The sequence below is a fragment of the Callithrix jacchus genome, chromosome 8 (assembly GCF_049354715.1).
Source record: "Callithrix jacchus isolate 240 chromosome 8, calJac240_pri, whole genome shotgun sequence".
NCBI classification, from domain to species: domain Eukaryota; kingdom Metazoa; phylum Chordata; class Mammalia; order Primates; family Cebidae; genus Callithrix; species Callithrix jacchus.
Genome location: NC_133509.1, coordinates 62,968,429 through 62,994,214, shown reverse-complemented (window position 1 = coordinate 62,994,214; position 25,786 = coordinate 62,968,429). Strand labels below are relative to the sequence as shown.

Genomic DNA, 25,786 nt, shown 5'->3' with positions numbered 1-25,786 from the left:
TTATATTATAGTTTACTGGGAAGCTGAGTGTAGTTTTGTATTTCATTAGTGCTTGAGGCAGTACATAGTAACATTTTTTTTGCTCCAAAGTAAGTGGATAGAATTCTAAATGCTGTAGTAATTTATCTTTCAACTATCTGCTGGGGAAAGAAAGAATTAATAATATTAAAGTCTTTTACTAGTTGAAATTTAAGAAATTTTAAATGAGGACTACAGGGAAGTAATTAGCAGCATCTCACATTCAGTGTTATTGGACACTAGGCTGCTGGATCAGCCACTTCTGTATGTGTACTAGTAATTTAGCTCTGCTTTATAATTTTCAATAACAGAGCTATTCAAGAGGGAGGGGTGGTCTTAGACTACCAGAGGACTCAGAAGTATGGTGATGTTCAAGTACAACACTGTGTTTATGTACTCCCCAAAGTGTATCAAAGCTCAGATCCAGAGAAATAAAAGAAAAGTCAAACAAAACAAGCATTAGACTGCGTAAAATAAGGTATGGACAAGGCAAACAGGTGAGGCATTGTTTAGGTGGCTAAGGTAGATCAATATCAATTCTTACAAGCCAGGAATCCTGCCTGCTTTCCTCTGGCGCTCTGCAGATCATCTTACGGCTTGCAGACAGACTGTCGCCTAACCCCAACTGACAGACAACCTATTTCACCTCTGTACAAATCATACCCATCTTCTTTCTTTGTGGTTCACTGAGGGGAGAAAAAATATAACTGCCAACATAAAATAATACCAGATTGGTTTTACTACTCTTTAACATCCCTGTTCATTCACTTAATTTCAAAAAGACCGGTTCTCAATTTCTCTTTTATATATAATTTTAACCTACTGAATAAAATGCAAGTACATTGCAGATATAACAATGTGTGTGTGTGTGTGTGTGTGTGTGTAAAAGGAGAAGTGACCAAATTTATCCAAATAGTAAACATATGTAAGTGTCCGGCACATAATAATCACTAAATATTAGTTTAAAAATAAAATAAATAAATATTAATTATATCAATATTTCTATCATAATAATTTTGAAAACCCAACAGAGGGATGCACAGAGATTCAATTAGAGACTGAGGGAATAAGTGTTTATATGTACCTTGTATTTCATAGAACAGGGAGCCAATATTTCAACAATTTTGAAAACATGTTTAACAAGCTCATGATAGCTAAATTTTGAATAAACATGAGAAAGTTAGATTGTTGGCCGGGCGCGGTGGCTCACACCTGTAATCCCAGCACTTTGGGAGGCCGAGGCAGGCGGATCACAGGGTCAAGTGTTCGAGACCAGCCTGGCCAACATGGTGAAATCCCGTCTCTACTAAAAATACAAAAATTAACCAGTTATAGTAGTGGGCGACCGTAATTCCGGCTACTGAGGAGGCTGAGGCAGGAGAATTGCTTGAACCTGGGAGGTTAGTTCGTGCCGATATTGTGCCACTGCATTCCAGCCTGGGGGACAGAGCAAGACTCTGTCTTGAAAAAAAAAAGTTGGATTGTTTATGTTTTGTGACATAGTAATATCCATTTTTCTTGTTCTGATAAACTACAAATTTATGTGTAACTTTTTGTAAACTTTTGCTTTTTTATACAATGTTCTAATTCCAATGGGAAAATGAAATACAGAAAATTGTTCTCCAAAAATATATAATAATTTAGTTATGTCAAAAATAGTCAAAATAAAAAATCTGTTTTCTAGTTCTGTCAAATTTAGATTATCCAAACTTCCATGCAAATTATTCATTATGCAAATATTTTACTTTACATATACAATTCTTATTGAATTTTCTTTTAACTTTGCAAGTTTAACTAAAGAGAAGAATACCTTCTACTGATGTAACAGCAATGGTAATTGGTATAAAAGCAAAAGCATGTGGAAAGGAGAAATCAAAACAAAGGCCACTTATTGAAATAAAACCTATTAAAACTGTACGTTATCCTCTTGATTCTGCTTTGGCAAATGGGAGGCATTGTGTATATTTCATTCTTGAGCCTAGAATTACTGAGACAATTTTTCATATAAGTATAATAACTTGATTTCAACGTGTTCAGATTTCATATAGAAACTCATCCTGTTCTTTTTTTGTCCTCTGAGTTGACTAATGAAAGAAATGGCAGTTTTAACATCATAATAAAAGTACTAAAAGCCAAGACAAAGATCCTTATTTTAGTGGTTGTAAGAACTTTGGCTGAGTCTTGAAATTGGAAAAGGTCATATTTTGCAGAGTGGTTAGAATGGTTGCATATCATATAGTTGGATAATAAGAATATGTCTTTTCATTGCTGCTACAGTTTTCTGCTTACCTAACGTAATTTACTTGTCATATTGGAACGTTTGATATAAATCCTTATCCTATCTTTGAACTAGTATTTCTGAAATACTACATTATAAACATTATCACGTTTAATTAAACAACTACTTTACTCCTAACTGAACAAGAGAGTATGATTATATTAATTTAATAACAAGCCTTTGACTAGAATTTAAAGAAAACATTTCAACTCAGCAAGAAATATAATTATACTAATTTAAAATTGAGCCATATGACCAGAATGTAAACAAAATATTTTAAGTTCCTGTCTTCGGGATACAAAAACTAATTTTCTTTTAAGAGAGAAAACTAATATGATTTAGAAAGTATTCATTTACATTAAAATTCCTTCTTCAACCTACTAATCTATATGCAAAACTGAATTTAAAATTCAATTAACAGTTGCTATGATGCTAAAAGCCTATTTTAAACATAAACAATTGTGATTTTACCAAAAGATTCATTTTTCTTTTGTATGTGACTGATTTTTTATAGCTAAAGCTTAGCAATTTTGAAATATGTTAGCTCAATTCTAATAAGAATAAAAATAAGGTGAGGTAAATTGAAGTGAATAATTAGGCATACTATACTGTATATTATTATCTGTGTGTGTGTTTATGAGTGTATGCATAAAAATATATATTTAAATATATGATGTACATGATTCTTTGAATTCCAGGGATTTATTTTATCTTCAGATTTCAACATAGAAAATAATAGATTTACTGTAATCAGTTAAAGGCACTTGATGCTGAAGGTCAATTCATTTTTACAAATTTGTGGGAACAAAGAAAAACCGAAAACTGGGTTCTGACCTAATCAAAGCCGTAAGTTGTTTGTTAAAACATGCATTGTTAGCATCCTAATTATCTCTATTTGTGTTTGCTTAGTTAGATAAACAAATGAAACATTTCTGATCCAGATGTGACTATCTCAGCGCTGTCATTTACCTTTCAAGGATCATAGAATTTTTGCTTTTAACACATTCCCTTGAGTACCTACATGTTTTCATTATAAACCAGTAGTTGAGAAAACATGTCAGATGCTAAATTCAAAATCCACCGCGCAGGAAACATGGATAAATGTAACAACTGTTTTGGAAGAAAATGTCTTGAAGTCAACTTACATAAAATCTTAAATGATTTGCCAATGAATTTTAATTAACATTTACATTACACAACTTCAAATGCTAAAATAATTTCTGCATAACTACTATAGGATTGAAATTACTTTTGTCAAATATGCATAAAACCTTAAGCTAAAATGTCTATGATCTGTAATAAAAAGCTTAATGATGAAAATGTAGAATTGATAACATTGATTTAAGATCTGAAACAAAAGGAATAAAATAGTTTAAAGTCTAGAGCAATTAAAACCTTTTAATACTTAATACATGATATGAAATCTCATACAGAACATAGAGCACTCAAAGTAATAATTTATATATGAATATTTAATAACTTGTGTGTCCAAGTAGACTAAAAACTTTAAAATTCTTTAACAGGCTTACATTCACTAGAGTAGATGAAAATGAAAATTTTAGAATGATTCTGTAAAAGGTAAAATAACTCAAATTGTTTTCTCAGTAAATGCCACATCTTCATCAATCAACTGTTATTCTTAAATATCAAGAAAATGATTTATATAACACAAACAATATAGCCAATGAAATGCTATATACAAAGGTAGCTAATGCAAGATGACTGAACTTACAATGCCATAAGGCCAAAAATATTTCATCCGAGTTCTTTTTGTTTGTTTTTGTTTGAGGAGGAGTCTTACTCTGTCTCCCAGGCTGGAGTGCAATGGCGCGATCCCGGCTCACTGCAACCTCCGCCTCCCGGGTTCAAGCGATTGTCCTGCCTCAGACTCCTGAGTAGCTGGGACTACAGGAACATGCCATCACGCCTGTCTAATTTTTTTTTTTTTTTGGTATTTTTAGTAGAGACGGGGTTTCACCATGTTAGCCATCGTGATCCGCCCGCCTCTGCCTTTCAAAGTGCTGGGATTACAAGTGTGAGCTGCTGCACCTGGCCTCATCCCAGTTCTTACGTGGCTACAAACTTAATATATTTCTACTTAACAAAATAGTAAAATGCCATTTTCCACTATTTAATGTATATTTGCAAACATTTTATCTCACAGAATTGTTCAATTAAAAACTATGCATTTCTAATTGAATATCTAATGTATTTATGAACATTCATTTAAAGCATTTATTTATTTAATAAAGGCTAAAGTTGGTTAGGTTGGCACACAAACCAAAATTATGATGTTACTTTGAACTCTCTAACCTCTTTTAATTTGCAAACAGGTAACTATATGAAAAATTATAAAATGCATGCACTAAAAAGCAGTTGGAAAACAACAAGTATTTTATATAAGAGTTAATAGCTGTTATAATCACTAGAAGCAGAAGGAAGCAGAAGTATGTCCATGACTATATAATCATCTAAGGAATGTCAATCTTTTTTTTTTATTTCAGGAGGCCATAATCCTAAACAAATTAATGCAGTAATAGAAAACCAAATACCTCATATACTCACTTCTATATGGGAGCTAAACATTGTGCACATGTGGGAACAATAGACAAGGTGTGGTTGAAAAAACTACCTGTGGGTACAATGTTCACTGACTGGATGCAATGTACTCATGTCACAAACCTGCAACTGTACCCTGTACCTAAAATAGAACTTGAAAAAGTCAGTCTTTAGCTTTACTTAATAGCTAAAATGGCCATGTACAACTGTATCTAAATATGTATTGCAAATATATATATCTTTTATTAAATATGGATAATAAAGGATATTTTGATCTCTAATAAAAATATCAAAATATAATGCCAGTTTCATATATGCATATTAACTATGAGAAAATAATTAAAATAGTGATTTATTACAAAATAGTATTAATAGAATTGAAAAGACTCTCAGTGGAAAGGACACCATTAAATATACACAACCAGTCTCTAACAGATTATTGGTATTAATAAATAGTGTAGAGTGCTATTTGTTATTATTTGGAATTTATTAGGTAAAATGTCAAATAAGCAGGAAATATGAATCTCTTTCTTTAACCATAACGAGTAAACACAATCATGGAAACATTAAAACTCCTTTATTTGGAAAGACCCCAAGAATTCCTGTGATGAAAAGTTTTTAATATAGGGAACTTTCATCAGTAAAGTGGAACTTTAGAAAAAGCGTATTTTGGAGTATCATAGCAAAGTTTACATTCTGTGTTAAATTTAACATTACAGCAATTCTTCATAGAAAAAAATCTGAAATCTAAGGTTTTCAATCCACTTCTGAGTATTGTAGTCATTTATAAATGGCAGTTAAAAAACGGCAGTTAAAATTGAAAAAAAAAAAAACACTTAAAAGCATTGACTTTTATACTTCATGCCAACAAAACAATTCACTGTTTACTTATTTCACAGTTAATCTCCATGCTAAATCTGAAAGTATGCTCTCAATAACAACTATAATAAAAGAATGTTGGGATAATGACACAAGATGATAAAAGCAAGGAAATGCTCATTTAAGGATATAATCTCTGTCATATAGACGAGCTTTAAGCAGAAATGAAGGAAGATAAATCCTTCACAAAAAAAGTTATTGAGAGAATTCCTATAGAACAAAGACTTATCAAAAGGTGATACTTTCCAATCCTTGTTGAGAAAGATTTTCTAATATAAGGTATATTGTTCTATAAAACTATGTGGAAATTAATTTTGTAGGCAAGAGTTCCTCACCATCTTTAAGAAACTGAAAATTTAGAGAAGAATCCTAAGATTTAGTTTTATTAGGGGCAGTATTTGGCTGATTAGTAGAAGAGAAGTAATGCTATGTGTTCAGCAAACCCATTTTTTTTCCTTGAGATAGGGTCTCACTTTGTCACCCAAGCTGGAGTGCAGTGGCATGATCATGGCTCACTGCAGCCTTAACCCCCTGTGCTCAGGCTCTTGCCTCAGCCTCCTGAGTAGCTGGGACTATAGGTGCATGCCACATGCCTGGCTAATTTTTTAATTTTTATTTTTTGTAGAGACATAGTCTCTATATGTTTCTAAGGCTGATCTCAAACTCTTGGACACAAGGTATCCTACTATCTTTGCCTCCCAAAGTGCGGGGTTTACAGGTGTGAGCCACTGTAGGTAACTAAATTACATTCACAAACCTCCCTGCAATTATGTTGGGCCATGTGATTGACTTCAAGCCAATGAGACTAAGGAATTATCCTGCTGGTTCTCCAATAAGCTTTCTTCTCTCCTTACTCAATGCTGAGTATCCATTGGAAGACTCCAAAGCCCTAAAGAATGGCAGAGTCACTTTCAGGTTCCTGAATTACTAAATGGGACTAAATGGAGCAGATTTACCCCACTTTTCCCCCAACTTGCACTGGAATGTGACATGAAAGAGTAAGAAATCTTGATAGTATTTAAGCCATTGAGAGATTTGAGAGAGTCTACAAGATTATTCATTCATTTATTTATCTATTCCTCAAATATTATAAATGATAAAGAATTATAAAGAATAAATATAAGATTTGATACTTCAGAGGATGGCAAAGGTGTGACCATACTGTATCTAAATATTACAGTAGAAATAATTTCTAGAAACTGTATTAAGATCTCAAATATTCTGCAACTGGTCCCTGTCAAAATTGTGCTTCCCAAATCATATCCTGAATCAACGTCATCTTATTATAATAATGTTATTACTCTTAGTGATAAATGTTAAAGCATTATTTTACATTCACATTCATACTCTGGGCACAGTGCTAAGCATTTATGTGAATTATGTATTTTAATTTTGAAGTGACCCTGTGAGGGAGTTTTAATAAATATACTCTTTACACAGAGGAAATTGATGGTAGAAAAGTAAAGGTGATCTCACAGCAAATAAATAGGGAATCTAGGATTCCAAAGGTCTTTTTTTGACTCTATGGCTGCTCTTTTAAGGTAGACAATTGCATTGTGGGTGATATTTGGTACCAACAAATTATTGCTTGAACAATGGTAACTTACTTCAATGATTCCCCTGCACATGTAGTTGTATGTGCACTTTTCATATCACAAGAAAGGCTAACAGGAAAACCTGAAGTTGACAAATTTATTGTACTCCTGGATTTGCTCCTCATACTGGATACTTTACACCCTGATTTTATCAATATGCCAAAAAAAAATACCCTTCTATTAAAGTGGATACACAGCAAGAAAATCATAGGCTGCGTCCCATGGCTCATGCCTGTAGTCCTAGCACTTTGGGAAGCCAAAGCAGGCTGACTGTTGAGTCCAGGAGTTCAAGGCCAGCCAGGGCAACATAGCACAACCCAATCTCGACAAAAAATACAAAACTTAGCCAAGTGTGGTGGGGCATATCTGTAGTTCCAGCTACTCAAGAGTCTGAGGCTGGAGGATCACTTGAGACTGGAAGGTGGAGGTTGCAGTAAGCCATGATGGTGCCACTGCACTTTAGCCTGGGCGACAAAATAAGACTCTGTCTCAAAAAAAAGAAAGAAAAGTAAAAGAAAAAGAAAGAAAGAAAAAAAGAAAAATGTTTTACCCAGAAATTATTCATTCATGACAAATAACTGTATGAGTAAAACCTCACCAAAAGCCTAGAACATTGCTCACTAAAATAGTATATTTGCAATGTGTGTGATTAGCATATTTTCTTTTAATCTTTTCTTTTCTGAGACAGGGTTTCCATCTGTTGCATGAGCCAGAGTGCAGTAGTGTGATCAGCTCACTCCCACCTTAAACTTCTGGGCTCAAGCAATCCTCCTCCTTCAGCCTCCTGAGTAGCTAGGACTACAGGCACATGCTACCATGTCTGGCTAATTTTTTGGGGGGTGGCAGAGTGGGGTAGAGACAGGGTCTCTATACATTGACTAAGTTGGTCTTGAACTCCTGGGCTCATGTGATCCTCCTATCTTGGCCTCCCAAAGCACTACGATTACAGGCAAGATCCACTGTACCCATCCCTGATTAATGTATTTTCTAAGAGCAAAACTACTTTGACATCTAAATAATAATCCAGAATATTTCTTGAAAAACATGAATTCAGAATGAAAATATTTTTATGAATAGAATATTTAATAACATCAAGACTAAATAGCCTGATAGGAATTCAGAATAGTAGTGACCTTGTCACTGGGACTGAAGTCCAATGGAATAAAGTCCCCACCCTAGTCTCTGAACCATATTTGAGCAGGGTTTTCTTATGCCGTTTCTGGCTTTCCTTTAATAGTTTTCATGGTTAAACTTTTCTGTTTCTGGAAATATGTAATACCTTCCATTAGTTTTAGTCAAAGCCTGCTGGATAGGAATTAACCTGTTAAAATAACTTTGCGCATATTGTGCTGATTTATTTTTTGTTGATCTGCAATTTTAACAATCAAAGGGCAGTCTCATTTGTTGTTCTTTATTTCAAATTTCTTGCTGGTTGACTTTCTTATTATAATCTATAAGGACCAACAAGAATTGAAAATAATTCCAGGATAAAAGAATGTACACTGAAAAATCCGGGCTATCCACAAGAAATGAGTGGATAGCCATTTCCACTCATTTCTCTTTTTCTTTTTCTTTCACTTCAGGTAGAAACACTGTGTTCATAGAATTCAGTTAATTATTACAACACACGTCTTGATTACTATAGCAAAACTCTCTAAACTCTTCCTATAAGAGGTACCATGTTTCTTTATAATGGTATCAAACTGGTACCAATGATAGGCGAGGACCACTGCATTGGAATGAAGTAGTTCAGAATAACTGAAAGCTGACATACAGTGTTGGAGAAAAATGATGCTATATCAGTTGCACTCCATCAATAAAAAAGCTAACTTTGTTCAAGCTTTATGCTGCCACACTGCCATGAACTTCAAGAGCATTATCCAGTGGCTACAGTCTTAGTGTTCCTTTTTCCAACTAGGCAAATGCCAAGAGGAGTCCCTTCCCACAAACAAGTGTGTAGGAAACAGTAAATGCAATAAGACTAATTAATCCACTGGGTGCTTAAAAAGTGGAATGAGTCAGCCAGACAGAAACACATAATTTTTATTCCTTTATTATTACTTCTTCTTTACCTGTGAAGCCAAAGGCAAGGAAGATGACCAAGAATTCAGACATGGGAGAGATCTGGATAAATTTAGGAACCTGTCTACTAGTTTAGAGCCTGGAAGATACTGTAGAGGGAAGTTGTTTTTTGTTGTTGTTGTTTGTTTTTTAACGCTGAATTAACTTTCTCTGGAGACATGATGAGCACTGTAAAGAATGTTCCAGCTGAGTGCAGTGGTTCATGCCTATAATCCCAGCACTTTGGGAAATGATCCAATGCTGGCAGATCAACTGAGGTCAGGAGTTTGAGACCAGCCTGACCAACATGGAGAAACCCTGTCTCTACTAAAAGTACAAAATTAGCTGGGAGTGGTGGCACATGCCTATAATCCCAGCTGCTCAGGAGGCTGAGGCAGAATTGTTTGAACCCAGAAGGCGGAGCCTTCAATTGTTTGAACCCAGATCTTGCGGTGAGCCAAGATCTCACCATGGCACTCCAGCCTGGGCAACAAGAGGGAAATTCAGCCTCAAAACAATAAATAAATAAATAAATATAAAATAATGAATGTTGTTCCTCTCCAAATGCCTTTCTTCCAGGATCCAGCTACTTTTCTTTAAGTTGGAGAACTCACACTTGAAAATCTCTGATTGATAACAGCACAATGATGAGTAGTTATTAATTGATGCGAAGCTGATGATCATGCCAGCCTTCACTGTATTGAATAATGAAAATCTCTGAAAATAACAACATGAAAAAAACAGGAAAAAGATTATCAGTATAGGAAAGGCAAAATTTCTTAATAAGAGAAATAAACAAAGATAAAAACCAGATTACCAAAGCAAAAACAATTTTAAAGTATATTAATACTGTGTTTGTAATTTTAAAATTGTTATGATGATTTACTATGTTTTTAAGTTCACCAAGTTTTACTTTTCTTATTATAGTTAATTTAATTGATAATAAAATGTAGGAAATTCCATTAAAATAAGTATTATCTGTCATGTCACCCTAAAAACTTGGTAAGATCTGAATAATCAAGCTATTTCAGTAAAGCAAAGGAAGGTGAACAACTCGGGCATATGTGAGCAATATGCAATGTTATCCTACAAAAAGTATGATTAAAGAAATAAAAAGGGCCCAGTGCAGTGGTTCACATATTTGGGAAGCTGAGGCAGATGGATCTCCTGAGGTTAGGAGTTTGAGACCAGCCTGGCCAACCATGGTCACACACACACACACACACACACACACACACACACACACACACAGACACACACACAAATTAGCCAGGCATGATGATGGTGGGTGCCTGTAATCACAGCTACTTGGGAGGCTGAAACAAGAGAACAACTTGAGCCCAGGAGGTGGAGGTTTCAGTGAGCCAAGATTGCGCCACTGCTCTCCTGCCTGGAAGACAGAGCCAAACTTGAAAGAAAGAAGGAAAGAAGGAAGGAAGGAAGGAAGGAAGGAAGGAAGGAAGGAAGGAAGGAAGGAAGGAAGGAAGGAAGGAAAGAAGGGAGGGAGGGAGAAAAAGGAAGGGAGGGAGAGGAAGGGAGGGAAGAAGGGAGAGGAAGGAAGGAAGGAAGGAAGGAAGGAAGGGAGGGAGGGAGGGAGGGAGGGAGGGAGGGAGGGAGGGAGGGAGGGAAGGAATTTGAAAAGGAAAATTCCTACTGAGTTTTGAAAAATCGTTCTACTATAAGGACACATGCACAAGAATGTTCATTGCAGCACTGTTTACAAAGCAAAGACCTGGAACCAACCCAAATGCCCATCAATGATAAAATGGATTGGGAAAATGTGGCACATATACACCGTGGAATATTATGCAGCAATCAAAAATGATGAGTTCATGTCATTTGTAAAGACATGGATGAATCTGGAGAACATCATTCTCAGCAAACTGACATAAGAACAGAAAATGAAATACCACATATTCTCATTCATAGGTGGGTGATGAAAAATGAGAACACATAGACACAGGGAAGGGAGTACCAAACACTGGAGTCTATTGGGGGGAAGAGGGGAGGGACAGCGGGGGGTGAGGAGCTGGGGAGGGATAGCCTGGGGAGAAATGCCTAATGTGTGTGAAGGGGAGGAAGGCAGCAAAACACACTGCCATGTGTGTACCTATGCAAATGTCTTGCATGTTCTGCACATGTACCCCAAAACCTAAAATGCAATTAAAAAATAAAAAAGAAAAATCTTATAGATCCTAAACATCTAATTGTATTACTCTATTCAATTCTTAGCAACTGTATGACTATAAAAGTTTGCAAACCAAATTCAGCAACTATATGGTTTCACTTGATTCTGCTTAATAAGTTTCTGTGGTCAACAACAAGATGAACCATAGTAATGAAGACAACTCAAAAGAAACAAAAAATTCTAAAATAAAAAATATATACATTCTAAAAACACTGAAGAAACACCTGATAAAACACTTGAGATAAGATATCTTTGCTATCTGGCAGAACTAATGAGTGGGAAATAACTCAAAGAAAAATGAAAACTTCATTTTTGTCTCCACTACTAATGAAGAATAGCTTGGGACACTTATCTAAAAACTGTACCTTGTGGCCGGGCGCGGTGGCTCAAGCCTGTAATCCCAGCACTTTGGGAGGCCGAGGCGGGTGGATCACGAGGTCAATAGATCGAGACCATCCTGATCAACCTGGTGAAACACCGTCTCTATTAAAAATACAAAAAATTAGCTGGGCACGGTGGCGCGTGCCTGTAATCCCAGCTACTCAGGAGGCTGAGGCAGGAGAATTGCCTGAACCCAGGAGGTGGAGGTTGCAGTGAGCCGAGGTCGCGCCATTGCGCTCCAGCCTGGGTAACAAGAGTGAAACTCCGTCTCTATAAAAAAAAAAAAAAAAAAAAAAAAAAAAAAAAAACTGTACCTTGTTTTTCTTTTTTTTTTTTTTTTGAGACAGGGTCTCTGTTGCCTAGGCTGAAGTGGAGTGGCACAATCATAGCTCATTGCAGCCTTTATTTCCAGGGCTCAAGTGATCCTCCCACCTCAGCCTCCAGAGTAGCTGGGATTACAGGAGCATGTCACCTCAAAAAACTGTACTTTTGGACAATGACTTTTTGTTAGTGGTTTTTTTGAACTCTGTAACTTAACAGCATGTACATAATAAATAAATAAATAATGGACCATTAAACTTTTCCTGATTACTTTCAAGAAAGAATCTCAAGCATGATTATAATGGTGAAGAAAACTTCTATTTTAGAGAATAACTTGTTAGTCCTATGTAATTATATTCTGAGAGACAAGATTTGACTTTCAAGTCTTAAAAAGTCATTATCCTGATGCTCTACTTTAGTAACGTAACTACAAATTTGTAAGGTTTTTCTTTTCTAAAAGCATGAAATGGAAAGGAATAAAACACTAGCCAAATTTACAATGTTTTCTTTAAATTTATGGGAAACACAGTGCCCATAGTGCATTATTTCAGTGAGACATTTTATTAAATGGGGGTAATATGTAAAGATGAAGAAGCATTTAACCTTTTTCAATCAGTAAAAGAAAGTGCATATATCCTGTAAATCACCTGTACTGTTTCATGCATAGCACCTGTATTGCTGCCACACATCTGTGGAAACACAATATCAGCCAACCGTTAATCAAGGATCACTTCCCTTCAAAGTGACTGATGATTCACTGTTAAAACAGCTTATAAAAATAACTTCTTTGAAAAGGTGCTTCAGGGTTTTCAGGCACATCTTACCAGTCCTGCTAGTTTAATGCATATTTGAAAGTTAATTTCTCATTAATATTTAAAAAAGAAATGGTTTCAGAAAAAAAAATTTAAAAATACATTTTATTTTAGAAATACGACATTATTGGCATTATTTTCAATACAAGGAATGATAATGTCCACGATTGGCTTTTAAAACTGTTAATGAGCCCTGGCAATGTGAAAAAGATATGGATTAGGTAGATGTAATGAGATATGATTAAACGGTGCAGGCACTGAAGGGTGTTGGATAAATTCTATTCAGAAAGCATATAATTAGTGTCTGATAAAAGTACTTAGTAGATAAGATTTTTGAAGAAGAAAGGTTAAGATAAACACATACTTTATGACAAACCTGCTTAATTTTTCCCCTTTGGTTCTCTTACATACTCAATATTATGTTGAAGTTTCATACATAAATAATGTTTGTCGAGTACTTGATGCAATTCTACCAGACAATTAGAGTGTTTTAATTGCCAGACAGGAGAGAAGAAAATGTGTTGAAACATCTTGTTCCGTTTTCAGTGTACATTTCTTTGTTGATTTATGTAATGTAGCTAATAATATGCAACCTACCCAGGTTTTAAACAAACAAACTTCTAAAAAGCAAGCTTCCCATAAGTTGCTAAGCAACTCCAAAGGCACATTTTATTAATTTAATAAATAACATTTAGATGATGACAAATCCTTAAGGAAGATTTCTAACTTCATTTTATAAAAAGTAGAAAATCCAAACAGGTACCCTTCTGATTTTTCTTGTTTCTAAGGCCTCAGGGTAGGCAAAGTTACTGGCGTATTCAGAGTTATACTCGTCTCACTAAGCAAAACATTTCTTTGGCTGAAATTGTTGCCATAATAGAAGTTAAGATCTGGGACTCAGTGCAGCTCTCTAGACTTGGAGCTCATGCTGCATTCCCATAACTGAGGGATTTTCAAGCTCCAAACAACTGACATTTTGGACATGATAATTTGTCGTTGTAGAGGTCTGTCCTATGAATTGTAAGATGTTCGGCAATATACCTGTCCTCTATCTACTAGATGTCAATAGTGGGCCCACAAGTGCTGTAACTAAAAAATGTCTCCAGACATTATGAAAAGTCTTCCAGGGGAGGGAAGAGACAAAATCATCCCACTGCAACTACATAATGGGTAGATATGCTAAATGCAAAAAACATATCTAGAGGTTAACTGGTGATGATATTTTGTGGTTAGTCTCCATCTCTCAATGTCTAACATCCCCTGTCACTATCAATAATGAAGAATAAGGGGGTAGTACTGATTCCAGGGGTACTCTGGCTTTTGTTTTATTCAAGATTCATTCTTGATTTCATCATTTCAATATAATTTCAATTGTATAAAAATTGAGGAAAAGGGACCTAATGATAGCTCTGACTATAGCCATTTTCTAGCAGTATCACATTCCAGAACTGCACCAAAATCTTTTCTCCTTTTCTCTTGAAATTTTCCCTATATTCATTAGCTGGTTAGAATCTTCTTGTTCTTGTTCTTGTTCTTGTTCTTGTTCTTGTTCTTCTTCTTCTTCTTCTTCTTGTTCTTCTTCTTCTTCTTCTTGTTTTATTTTTTCTGAGATGGAGTCTGGCTCTGTCACCCAGGCTGGAGTGCAGTGGCGGGATCTCAGCTCATTGCAGCCTCTGCCTCTCTGGTTCCAGCGATTCTCCTGCTTCAGCCTCCTGGGTAGCTGGAATTACAGGTGCATGCCACCAACCCTGGCTAATTTTTGTATTTTTAGTTGAGTTGGGGTTTCACCATGTTCATCAGGCTGTCTCGAACTCCTGACCTCAGGAGATCCACTTGCCTCGGCCTCCCAAAGTGAATGATCACACCTGGCCTAGAATCATTTTTAAAATAAAACTCAATTTTAGTCAGGTCATCTTCTGCTCATAGGGCCACCATAAGTCGTTATCATCTCTACTGTCAAATGGAAACTCCTCTGAATGGTCTTTAAGTTTTTGTACAATTTACCACCAAACTCCATCTCATCAAATATCTTTCTCATCTTATGTCCCCTTTACTCTCTCACACACAAACAACTTGCATATTCCAATCTCCATGTGTGACATATACAGGACAAATTCATTTCCTATAGTTTTACTAATTATTTCTTCTTTACTTCTTATTAATATCATATTCTAGTCTAAGAATGGCAGGACTGCAATTATTGTGAGGTAATTATTTACTTAATGCCTTCAATATGCCAGACACTGAATATTGTTTAGTAGCTGTTTCTGTCAATTTACATTTCATTATTTTGCCCAACCAGATTGTAAGTTCCTAGAGGGTAGGAGCAGGTCTTATTTGTATCCCTCTGACACCTCTTAATAATGATGCTAATAAACACACTAGACCAGGTGCGGTGACTCACACCTGTAATCCTAGCACTTTGTGAGGCTGAGGTGGGCAGATGGCCTGAGCTCAGGAATTACAGACCAGCCTGGACAACACGGTGAAACCCCATCTCTACTAAAATCCAAAAAAAAAAAAGCTGGCATGGCGGGTGTGCCTGTAATCTCAGCTACTCAGGAAGCTGACACAGGAGAACCACGTGAACCCAGGAGGCGGAAGTTGCAGTGAGCTGAGATCCTGCCAGGGTGACAGAGAGAGACTCTGTCTCAAAAAAGAAAATAAAATTACTTTATATTGACTTGCAGCTATAACATTTCAAATTACTGTCATGATTACTAGCTCACTGACTGTACATTTTCAGTATCTTACTGTCAATGAACATGGGTCATTAAATGCTCTAGGAATCAGACTGTTGGTTACAGAATTTGTACTCAGTAGATAATGCATTTAATACAGGATGATTGACTGAATTCAGTCTCACAACTTCACAACTTTTAACTGGTTACAAAAAAATTCCTTTGGCATTTAAAAACAAAAGTTATTATAGAGAGCAAAAACTGCGAAATGATGCAGAAGACACAACACAGAACTGAATTAAGGTTCACAATAGTTAAACTATAATAGAGCAGGAGGAAAAGCAAAGAGGAGTCTTAGTTTCTCCCTCAAATTCACTATGAGAATTTAAATTCATTTCAAAAGGTCTTGACCTCTTATCAAATAAAACTCTTTTAAAAGCAAAATACTGGGCAGGGTTGCTCATGCCTGTAATCTTAGCATTTTGGGAGGAGGAGGCGGGAGAATTGCCTGAGCTCAGGAGTTTGAGACCAGCCTGGGCAACACGGTGAAACCCTGTCTCTACTGAAATACAAAAAATTAGCCAGGCATGGTGGCACACATGTATAATCCCAGCTACTAGGGAGGCGGAGGCAGGAGAATCACTTGAACCTGCGAGGCAGAGGTTGTAGTAAGCCGAGATGGCACCACTGTATTACAGCCTGACAGTTGATAAAACTCTATATCTAAAAATCACAGCATTTTACCTCATATGTATAAAGAAGTTCAAGAAAATATTTTCAGGCCAGGTGCAGGTGGCTCAGGCCTGTAATTCCAACATTTTGGGAGCCCCAGGCAGGCAAATCACCTGAGGTCAGGAATTCCAGGCCAGCCTGGGCAACATAGTGAGAACCTCTTTGACAAAAAATTAGCCAGATGTGGTGATGGGCGCCTGTAACCTCAGTTACTCAGGAAGCTGAGGCAGGAGAATTACTTGAGCCCGGGAGGTGGAGGTTGCAGTGAGCTGAGATCGCACCACTGCATTCCAGCCTGGACAACAGGGCAAGACAAACAAGCAAACAAAATAAAATTTCAAAACCTATATATATTTAAAATTTTATTTTGTTTGTATCAAAACAAAATAATTTTTTAAACATATATATATATATATATATATGTATATATATGTTTTTAAAATTATATATATATATAGGAGAGGCCAGTCTGCAAGGCCTCCACCCAGATCCGCATCACTGACATGTTCTGTGCTGGTTACCAGCCTGATGAAGGGAAAGGAGGGGATGCCTGTGAAGGTGACAATGGTGCTGGTGCCAGGTGGGGGTGGGGGGGGAGGGACCCTTTGTCATGAAAAATCCCTTTAACCCATTTGCTGGTATCAAATGGGCACTGTCTCTTGGATTGAAGGCTGTAACTGGGATGGGAAATATGACGTCTACACACACGTGTTCCACCTGAAGAAGTGGATAAAGAAGGTCATTGACCAGTTTGGAGAATAGAGGGGCCACGCATATTCTGGGCTCCTGGAACCAATCCAGTGAAATAATTATTTTTGTGTTTCTAAAATTAAGATTCCCAATAAAAGTGACTCTCAATGAGCAATATTTATATAAAATATATATATATTTTTTTTCTTTTTCTTTTTCTTTAAGAGATCTCCAACACCTGTTTGGGGGAGTCCCTAAATAAATAACACTTAAGTCCCTGTAAAAACTCGTGTATTTATCAACCTTTCAATTTAATTCAGCAAAAAACAGAAGTCAGTTGATTTGAGGACTCCTACTAACCCTAAGCATAATATGCCTAAAGACAGAATATCATTTATCCAATAATTTCTACAACATACATTGCATGCCTACTAAGTGCAAACACTGGCCTCACCCTGGAGGAGAACAAAGAGGACTACATCGCAGTTGCTGTATGGATTTGTACAGTGAATTCAGAAAGGGGCAAGTGATCTGAAAATACAAAAAATAATTGTCATCAATGGCCCTTTTCTCTCCACTTCTTTCTCAACCCTCAAATTTAAGGAAGCAAAAAAAAAAAAAAAAAAAAAAAAAAAAAACAACCTAAAGGACATTCGAAATAAAGAGAAATGAAGAAACAAGGTAGGATCTAACCAGTCACCTGGAAGATACAGAAAACATCTCCCAACGCTATCCGTCATCCACGTGACTGGTCGGAAGTGCAGGAGAGCAAGGGGGCCGGAAATGCAGGGCCCGGCGCGGGGGAGGGGAAGAGTCACGGCCGTGAGGGTTGGAGACCGGAAGTGCAGGCTCTCCCGTGCGCGGGAGAATGTCCCTGGGCAGGGCGTGACTGCAAACGCAGGCCGCACGAGGTCTCTCCGAGGTTCCTCCCACCACAAAGCCCCATCACATTACAGAAGGCTTTTTGCAAAATAGGGATTTCTCAGCTTTTCCGAAGAGGTTCCTAAATGTGGCTGTAACCTTGACATGAGGTTTGTAGTGAAGGGGCGCGCTCTTCTCCCAGGATTTTCTTAAGTGAATTGGCGTCCCCAAAACCGGACGGGGAAGGGAACGGACCCCTGGGCCTGGAACCACGCGGGTGGGGTTGGGGGTGCTGAACTGCCCGAGAAATGCGGAGCGGCGCCCCCTCCCTGAAGACTGAAGGGGAAAGAGAAACGGGGTTCCAGCGGACGCGATGGCAGAAAGAGGTCACTCGGGGGCACCGGAGCTCCGGTGGGGGCACCGAAAATGTGTCTGAGGGAGGGGCTGTTAGTGGCGTTTTTAGAAAGAGGGGCGCTTTATGTTCTTAAGTGAATCGGCGTCGCCCCTTCCTTGAGGCCGGGCAGCTAGCGTTGATCCGGGGCAGCTGGCGGTGACCAGGGCGGCAGGCGGCGATCCGGGCGACAACCGGCCCGGGCCTCTGCGGACGCCGGAGGCTCCGGTGGCGCTTCGTCAGCGGCCGCTGGGGCAAAAGGGGTACGGGGACGTACGCAGGGCGTCTTTTCAAATTGAGTTGTTCAGAATAAGGTTGTCTTCAGCTTTTCATCCGTGGCATAAAAAAGAAACTAGAAACTCGGAGTCTCTCTGTCTCTGCCCCAAATTAATTGAGAAATTGTCAGCCTGTCTTGCGAATGCACTTCTCTTTCTCTCTCTCAGTCTTTTTCTCCCTCCTCTCCCCACAGAATCCCTCTTCCCCTACCTTCATTCCACACATTTCAGGAGTCCCCTACGTATTCCACAAAACCCAAAACGACCATTTGGGCCACTTCACTCCTTCTCAGCTTTAGGTGACTGACATACATCCGAATAAAACTAGAGTTTTTTGCTGGTCTTAATGTAATTAAAATGTACCATCCCTGTGTCTTCCCAAAGGTGTGGGAGGGAAAGTGTTTGGACAGGGGATTGATAATCAGTAGGTCTTCACGACGTGGTTTATAAGATCGCTTTTAAGCTCTCTTCCACTTAGTTGTCACTGAGAATTCAGTTTGAGAGGAAATGGTTTTCTAGATGATTTTTTGTATAGGTGATTTTTCATCATATTAAACTTAAGAGTTTTTCTTATCCTCTAGCTCTGTGAATGTCCAAAGATGTAATACAAACTCTGCACTGAATTCCAAAGGTCTAATTTCCAGAGGAGCCCTAACTCTCCTGTCCTGCCTGCATTGCCTGCCCTCTGACATCCTGGGAATGGGAAGGAACACTGGGATCCGTGATGGCAGAACTGCGGACCCTGACAACTTCTGATTGTTGAAGGGGGGAGGGGAGAGTGGAAGAGAGGAATGGAAAGGCAAAAGAAAAAACATTTGTGTTCATTTACACATTTCCTGTGCAGAACAAAAAAGTCCCACCATCAGCAAAAGAAGTCTCTTCCTCCAAAATAGCAGCCAAAGAGGGAAAATTAGAATATGCATAAAGTCTTTCATTTTCATTCGCACAGAGCACGATTTCCAATTTCCGGCAGATTTGTATTTAAACTGCTCGATTAATCCCAATTTCAGAACAGCATTTTACTTAGCATTTTCCCAAAACTTACCTAAAGAGTTATTACTCCCTTCCCATCACCCTATTTTGGAGCCTTCCTTTTCCCTATTCTTCAACTGCCGATAAGAATTTCATTGATAAGACTGTAACTTTATTTTTCCGGTCCATTATTTTCCTTTTAAAACTAGACTGATGCATTGGACCACACTTGAATGCAAGCTGGCTGCTGTCTGTGAAGCCGCAACTGCAAATGAGAGCCCATTGGAAAGGATGTGTTTTTGAAATGTGTATCTAAGAGAGAATAAACATGATAGGGGCAATAGACTCTTGCAGATCCTCTCCTGTCATCAAAACCTTTCCTATTCTACCCAGGTCATATCTTTTCAAGACTAGTAATAGCTGAGATGCTTGGACATAATCTACCCTCCAAACTTTTCCTTCCCTCACCCCTTTTAAGGAGTTTGATAGAAAAGCATACAATCCTCTTCAAAGGAATATTACTATTCTTAAATATTCAGAGTGTCAGTCCATTAAATCCCCCCACAGCCCATTACTAAAATAGTTTGTTTTGCCACTTGTGCAACAGATCTGGCTCTATCTGAAATTTCCTTTGTTAGAAAAAATGTTATTGAGCATCATTTGAATATCTTCTCTGAAATATTATCTCTTGACTTGAGCTTATGGCTCCTGCTTTTGAAACTGTATATGTTTATTTTACTTAGTAGTAGAATGTTAAAAGAATAAAATTACTATATGTTGACTTACAGAAAAAATATATGTCCTAATTCCATCCACCCCTAAATTCCTCACTCTTGCACATCCCAAGACAGAAAGAACCTTTTATTTGATTCATAATGTAATCTAAGCAAAATGTAGTGGTTCTGGCTTTCCTTCAGTGTTTATAGATCCTATGTAAACCCCAATTATGAGTAGTAAAAACTTGGAAAATACTAACATTTGTTTAGCTTTCAGTTTCTGTAAAAAAACAAAAGTACGTATTTGAACCATATACAGCATGGTGTGTAATATAGGTGCACAAGCATTTAAATATGTGGTTTAAATATCTGGTTACATAAACAGTCATTAAGATATTGGGATATAGATGCATATTAATTTTGTTAAATGGGTGCATAAACTCTGCATTTGTGATAGGGTCTGCATGACTTACTACCTTGAAGTAACTGCTTTCATTGTTTTCTTTCTGTCATGACAGAAGTATTACACAACTTACTTTAGTTATGCATTTTTCTGTTGACTTGGAGGTTCTCAGTTAAATACTATTAAAACCAAAATGTTGGGAAATAAATTCTCAAAAGCCATTCCAGAGTAAAGGTAACAGGATTGAAAGCTACTTTTACTGGCAGTGCTGATTTCTTTTCATTTTCTTATTGAAATATATGATTGTTTCTTAACCAAAGGGACAATTTAAACAAATAAGAAACAATCACAATAACCAAATGTATTTCTTAAAATTTTATTTTTATTAGAATTTCCTTATATATGGAAAGCTTCTATTTGATTTCAAGTTGCAGAACTACTTCCAGAAGAGTTTGAGTGAATTTAATAGTTATGATTAGTGCAGTGAGAAAGCCTGGGGTACCATTGAAGAGTAGATTGATATACAGTTACAGCCAGAGCTGCATTTCTCTCGTTGCAGTCTTAGGCAAGATAAGACTGAACATCACCTCAGAGAATTTATCATCAGAAATGAAAGCTCCTCATTCTTTGCTGATCTTTAGTGAAATAATATTCTCATGAACTGGAATTTTTTTCATACTCTTTACAATGAAAAGACTAGAAAGAAATGAAATGAAAAAAGATTGTTCAGCCTCCTTGCAGTGAAAGGTTAAGAGACAGAGCGTGGTACTACAGCAGGGAAGTTGCATCCTGTTTTTTTTTTTTTTTTTTTTTTTTTTAATCCCTCCCTTTCTTCCATCAATTACTGTTTGGTTTTCTGATAATGTGTATATGTGAGTTTGAAGACAATATCTTCTTTAAAATTTTCTAAAGGTTAAAACTCGCTATTGATATTTATGTCTTTCTTTTTGTAATTTTTAAGGTGTACAGATCTTGCTTTTACATACATTACTAAAGCTATATTACTTTGCAAGAAAGCAGAACAAAGAAAATCTGTTTAACGGTTAATCTTCCTTGATCTAAAATTGTCCTTCTATAGCTAAGATCCTTCTCCATTTGACCCTAGCTGCTGGACTGCCAAAGAATTTCTGTCACGGTCTCTGTTCTCTTCTGTAATCATGCTTCCTTTCCTAACCAGCTTTCTTTCCCCTTCACAAAAGAAGGCAGTTATAAAACAACTTGCTTTCACCTCAATATCTGCCTGATAAATATTGAGTCTAATTTTCTCCCAATTCACTTTTTAATTTTCGTTCATTTTCTTTATGGGGAGATAATGGTGCCTGGGGGTTTCTAAGATGGGAAGAACTTGGGGCTGGGAGGAGAGTTGGATTACTGCAGACACAGACTCGCTGGCAGATACTTTTAAGCTTAGTCCTAGGAACTGGGGCTGGTCTTTCACCTAAACAATAAACCTTGGGAAGTTTTCAGTTCACAAAAGCATTTTTCTCTTCTTCCGAGGAAATGGGCTTAGCTTTACTTGCCAGACTACTACCAGTTACTAATATCTTTAACCTACTCTCTTCCCTCCAGGTATATTCCCTTCACTTCATTATCCTCTTTATGTCTCTCTATCTCTAAAGGAATCAAGAGTTCATCTTGGGGGACCTAATTCCTACTTCTTGTTTCTTGCCCTATGGGCTGGCTTCCTTAGGGCCAGTGATTGTTTTGAACTCTTAGGAACCTCAGTGACTCAGCCCTTCTCAAACTCCTCAGCTTTGTGAACTTGCGTCTCAAATAGGACAACTTACCCACTCACCAGCAGAGCTCCATCCAGAAGGCACCTGAGAATCTTTCCTACCCAAGAATTCCTTTACATACCTGCCTCCAAACCCAGTATTTTTCCCCCCCAGGTTGGTTTATTTGGGAATGTCATCTGCAGGGCTGCATGTCCATAGCAATAAAGGGGAGTGGATACAAAAATACTCAGTGCCATTAAAAAGACCTATGATATTAGACCAAGGGAGTCTCTATTAGGAAACTTGGGTTGGAACAGATCATCCATCTAACCAGTGAAACAAGAAATCAGAGAAATGCCTGACTGCAGCTGTGAAACACAAATTTCAAACAGAAATGGATTCTGTCATCCTGTCGGCCAGATAAATTATTTTAAAATTGTTTCTGCTATTGTTTGCATTATTATTATTAACAGTTTATTTTTGTCATTATTATAATTTTTGTTATTTATTTTTGTTGTTGTTGCAGCTATTATACTATTCAACAGAAGTTTAGAAAGATTAGTCAGATTAATTAGTTTATTGGTAATTTAAAGCTGAAAACTAGTAATTAAGCCAAAAACTAAAAATGATCAGGGATGATTCATACTAATGTAGGATTTGGGAGGAAGAGAACCTAAATTTTGGACATAAAATTTGGCAACTGTGAAATAAATAGGACTTGGGGATAAAAAATATGATAACTGAAATTTTCTGTCATTCAACCACTTCCCCTCCCCCAAATTCAGCTAAGATTATTCTGTGATTTGCTTGGTAGAGGGAAAAAATTCTATTTGTTTTTGTTGACAAGGAACAAAGATCCCATGTATATTCTTCTTATGATTTGCATTTTCATGTGGATACCCTCTGCTCAGGACCAACCAAACATTTAAGATCACTCCCCTCCAAGTTTGACTCTTTCATCTCTTTGCTCTTATTATGCACTTCTCTGAAGAGGGTGCATCATGTAAGACAGGTATAGAATTTCAGCCCTCTCAGACAAATTCTGTGGAATGTAAATTCAATAATGCAATTCTCTTCACAACACGCTCTGTTCTCTTTCAAATATAATTAATGTTTTGATAGTGTAGTTCTTTAACTACATATATACACACAAAAACAGACATACCCTCTAGCTTTGCTGTTTGTGTATCTAAAGCAGAAATGGATGCAGTTCTTTGAGTGACTCCTAAAATTCTTCAACTCAGCCCACAGAGAAGAGATATGTTTAGGTAAAAACTGCATAGTCTGTGGTATGCCCAAAAATAATTAAAACAATTTAAAAATGCAATCCCCTAGTTTTTAATACTAATTTTTCTGTTAAATTTCATAGAAAATAAAGGATATTCTGAATTGATATTCTGATACAGACATTTACTAGAGAATAGTTAAAATAAACAAAAACACTGTCCTAAAACCCTGGTTGTCTTTTCCAAGTTTTGATGATGGAAATTGAATTTCAATCTCTTCCATTTTACCTAATTGGTGCTAAATTGACACAGATGTATAAAAACTAGCAACCATAATAACATAAGTACAATGACTTACATAAGAAATTGCTTACTCTATCAAATACCTCAGCTGTATGTTTTAGGTGAATTAACTCTCTTAATTGCTATTGATGGTATATGGACATATTTGTATGTGAAATAGATGGTCACAACAGACAGACACAGATATGTAGACAACATTATGGCCAATAGGAGGTAAGTGAGCAGATGCTGAGCTTCCACATTCAAGTGTCTTATATCCCCAATATTTCATTTCTCCAAATGGGTTACAATTATAAGAGATAAAATAAACTTGCAGATTGTAGGACATCATATATGTTCTGTCTTTCATATAGAAAATACATAATATATAATAATGCAATAAAAATATCAACCTTGCTCTCCCTATATTGTTACTGAGTTGAAGAAGCTAGATCTGTGGCACTAGGACACTGATTTCCAAGCATCATGAACATTTTGTTTGAATTGTGAATATATAAAACATGTTGGTAAGGGAAATATTTTACACATTTCTCCTTTCCACAGGTTGTTAAGTGGTAATGTGTAAAAGATATTTTTTTAAATATTTTGAAGTTTTTTCTTAATCTTCATATGATATTTAATGTTTGGAATTGTGAAAGAAGATAAAAGAATCAACAAAGAAGGGAGAACATGTGACTGATTTCAAATAGGCCTTCTTGCAGGTTGAGAAATAAACAAAATATTTCCCAGTGCAGTTTTGCAAAAAAAGGGGAGGGTATAATTCGTGAAAATCGCATTTGTAATTTTTTGTTATGATTTTCGATAATGGCCAGCTAGGGTTCTTTTCCCATTACTTTCCTCCAAACTGTTTTCCTTGAAAGCATGAATGTGCAAACGACTTATGCCTTCATTTTTCTCACAGGCTATTATACAAACAACAAATATTTTCGTTAAATTTTTTCCAGTAAAAGCCTTTACAGGTCTACAAATTCAATCTTAGTGCAAGACTAAATTACCAGTCCAGTTGTTTACATACAAGTAACCTAATATTTGTTTTTAGTGAGCTACGAAGTAATCTATAAAAGGAAGATTTTTACAACATTGATCAGCAATGATGTGTGAGCTATCAAGAAGAAATTATTATCCCTCAGACGTTTTATATTTGTTCTGATTTTTTCCTCCTTATTCCTTTCTTCCGATTTGTTCTTTGAGACAGACACGACTAATTCTCTGATTCTTCAAATGAAGTTTGGTTTGGCTCAGATTAATATTAAAGAAGATCACATTCACGGTCGAAAAATATTGTTATTTTTCTTTAATGGGGAAAATTGGACTCCCGCGTGTCAGATCTGTGGATTTCCGAAAGGCAATGGAAATGGTACTGACATCACTTTGCACTTTAACAATCGGATTTGGTCAGGGTACAAGTTGTTTGTTTAACCCGACAGCTCGGTGCACCCCGTCGCACGCTTTGCACACTCATTAAAACGATTATTCACGACCTGTCGAGTGTTTTCTGGTTCATTCACAGGAAAGGCTTGGAGTGAGGGAGAGCAATTCAAGTCAGCACTGTCCACTACCCTGATGCACGTGAGGACGAGTTGCTGCGTGCGTAAAAAGACGGGGGGGGGGGGGGGGAGGTGAGTACGCTTTAGCTATAACTCCCCTTCATCCGATGCTCTGGAATCACAATCTCGACAGAATGCCAACAATGCTTGGTACTACAAGGACCACGTCGTTGCTAGGATAA

General features: G+C 36.9%; 1 protein-coding gene and 1 long non-coding RNA gene across 4 annotated transcripts in view; one reads left to right on the top strand and one right to left on the bottom strand.

Moving 5' to 3' along the window:
- Positions 1-9,368: 9,368 nt before the first annotated feature.
- FOXG1 (forkhead box G1) overlaps positions 9,369-25,786 on the bottom strand; it is a 29,229-nt gene continuing 12,811 nt past the window's right edge. For 2 of the 3 annotated variants that reach the window (XM_078335981.1, XM_078335982.1), the window contains exon 4: positions 9,369-10,107. The gene's annotated coding sequence lies outside the window, so the exon portion shown is untranslated. Of the gene's footprint in view, positions 10,108-11,943; positions 12,045-25,786 lie in introns of all 3 variants that reach the window. The other variant, XM_078335983.1, reaches the window with a different exon arrangement.
- Positions 18,034-25,537, top strand: LOC144577553 (uncharacterized). The gene is made up of 2 exons (XR_013521706.1): positions 18,034-18,226; positions 19,304-25,537. It is a non-coding gene; the product is annotated as an uncharacterized LOC144577553 (long non-coding RNA).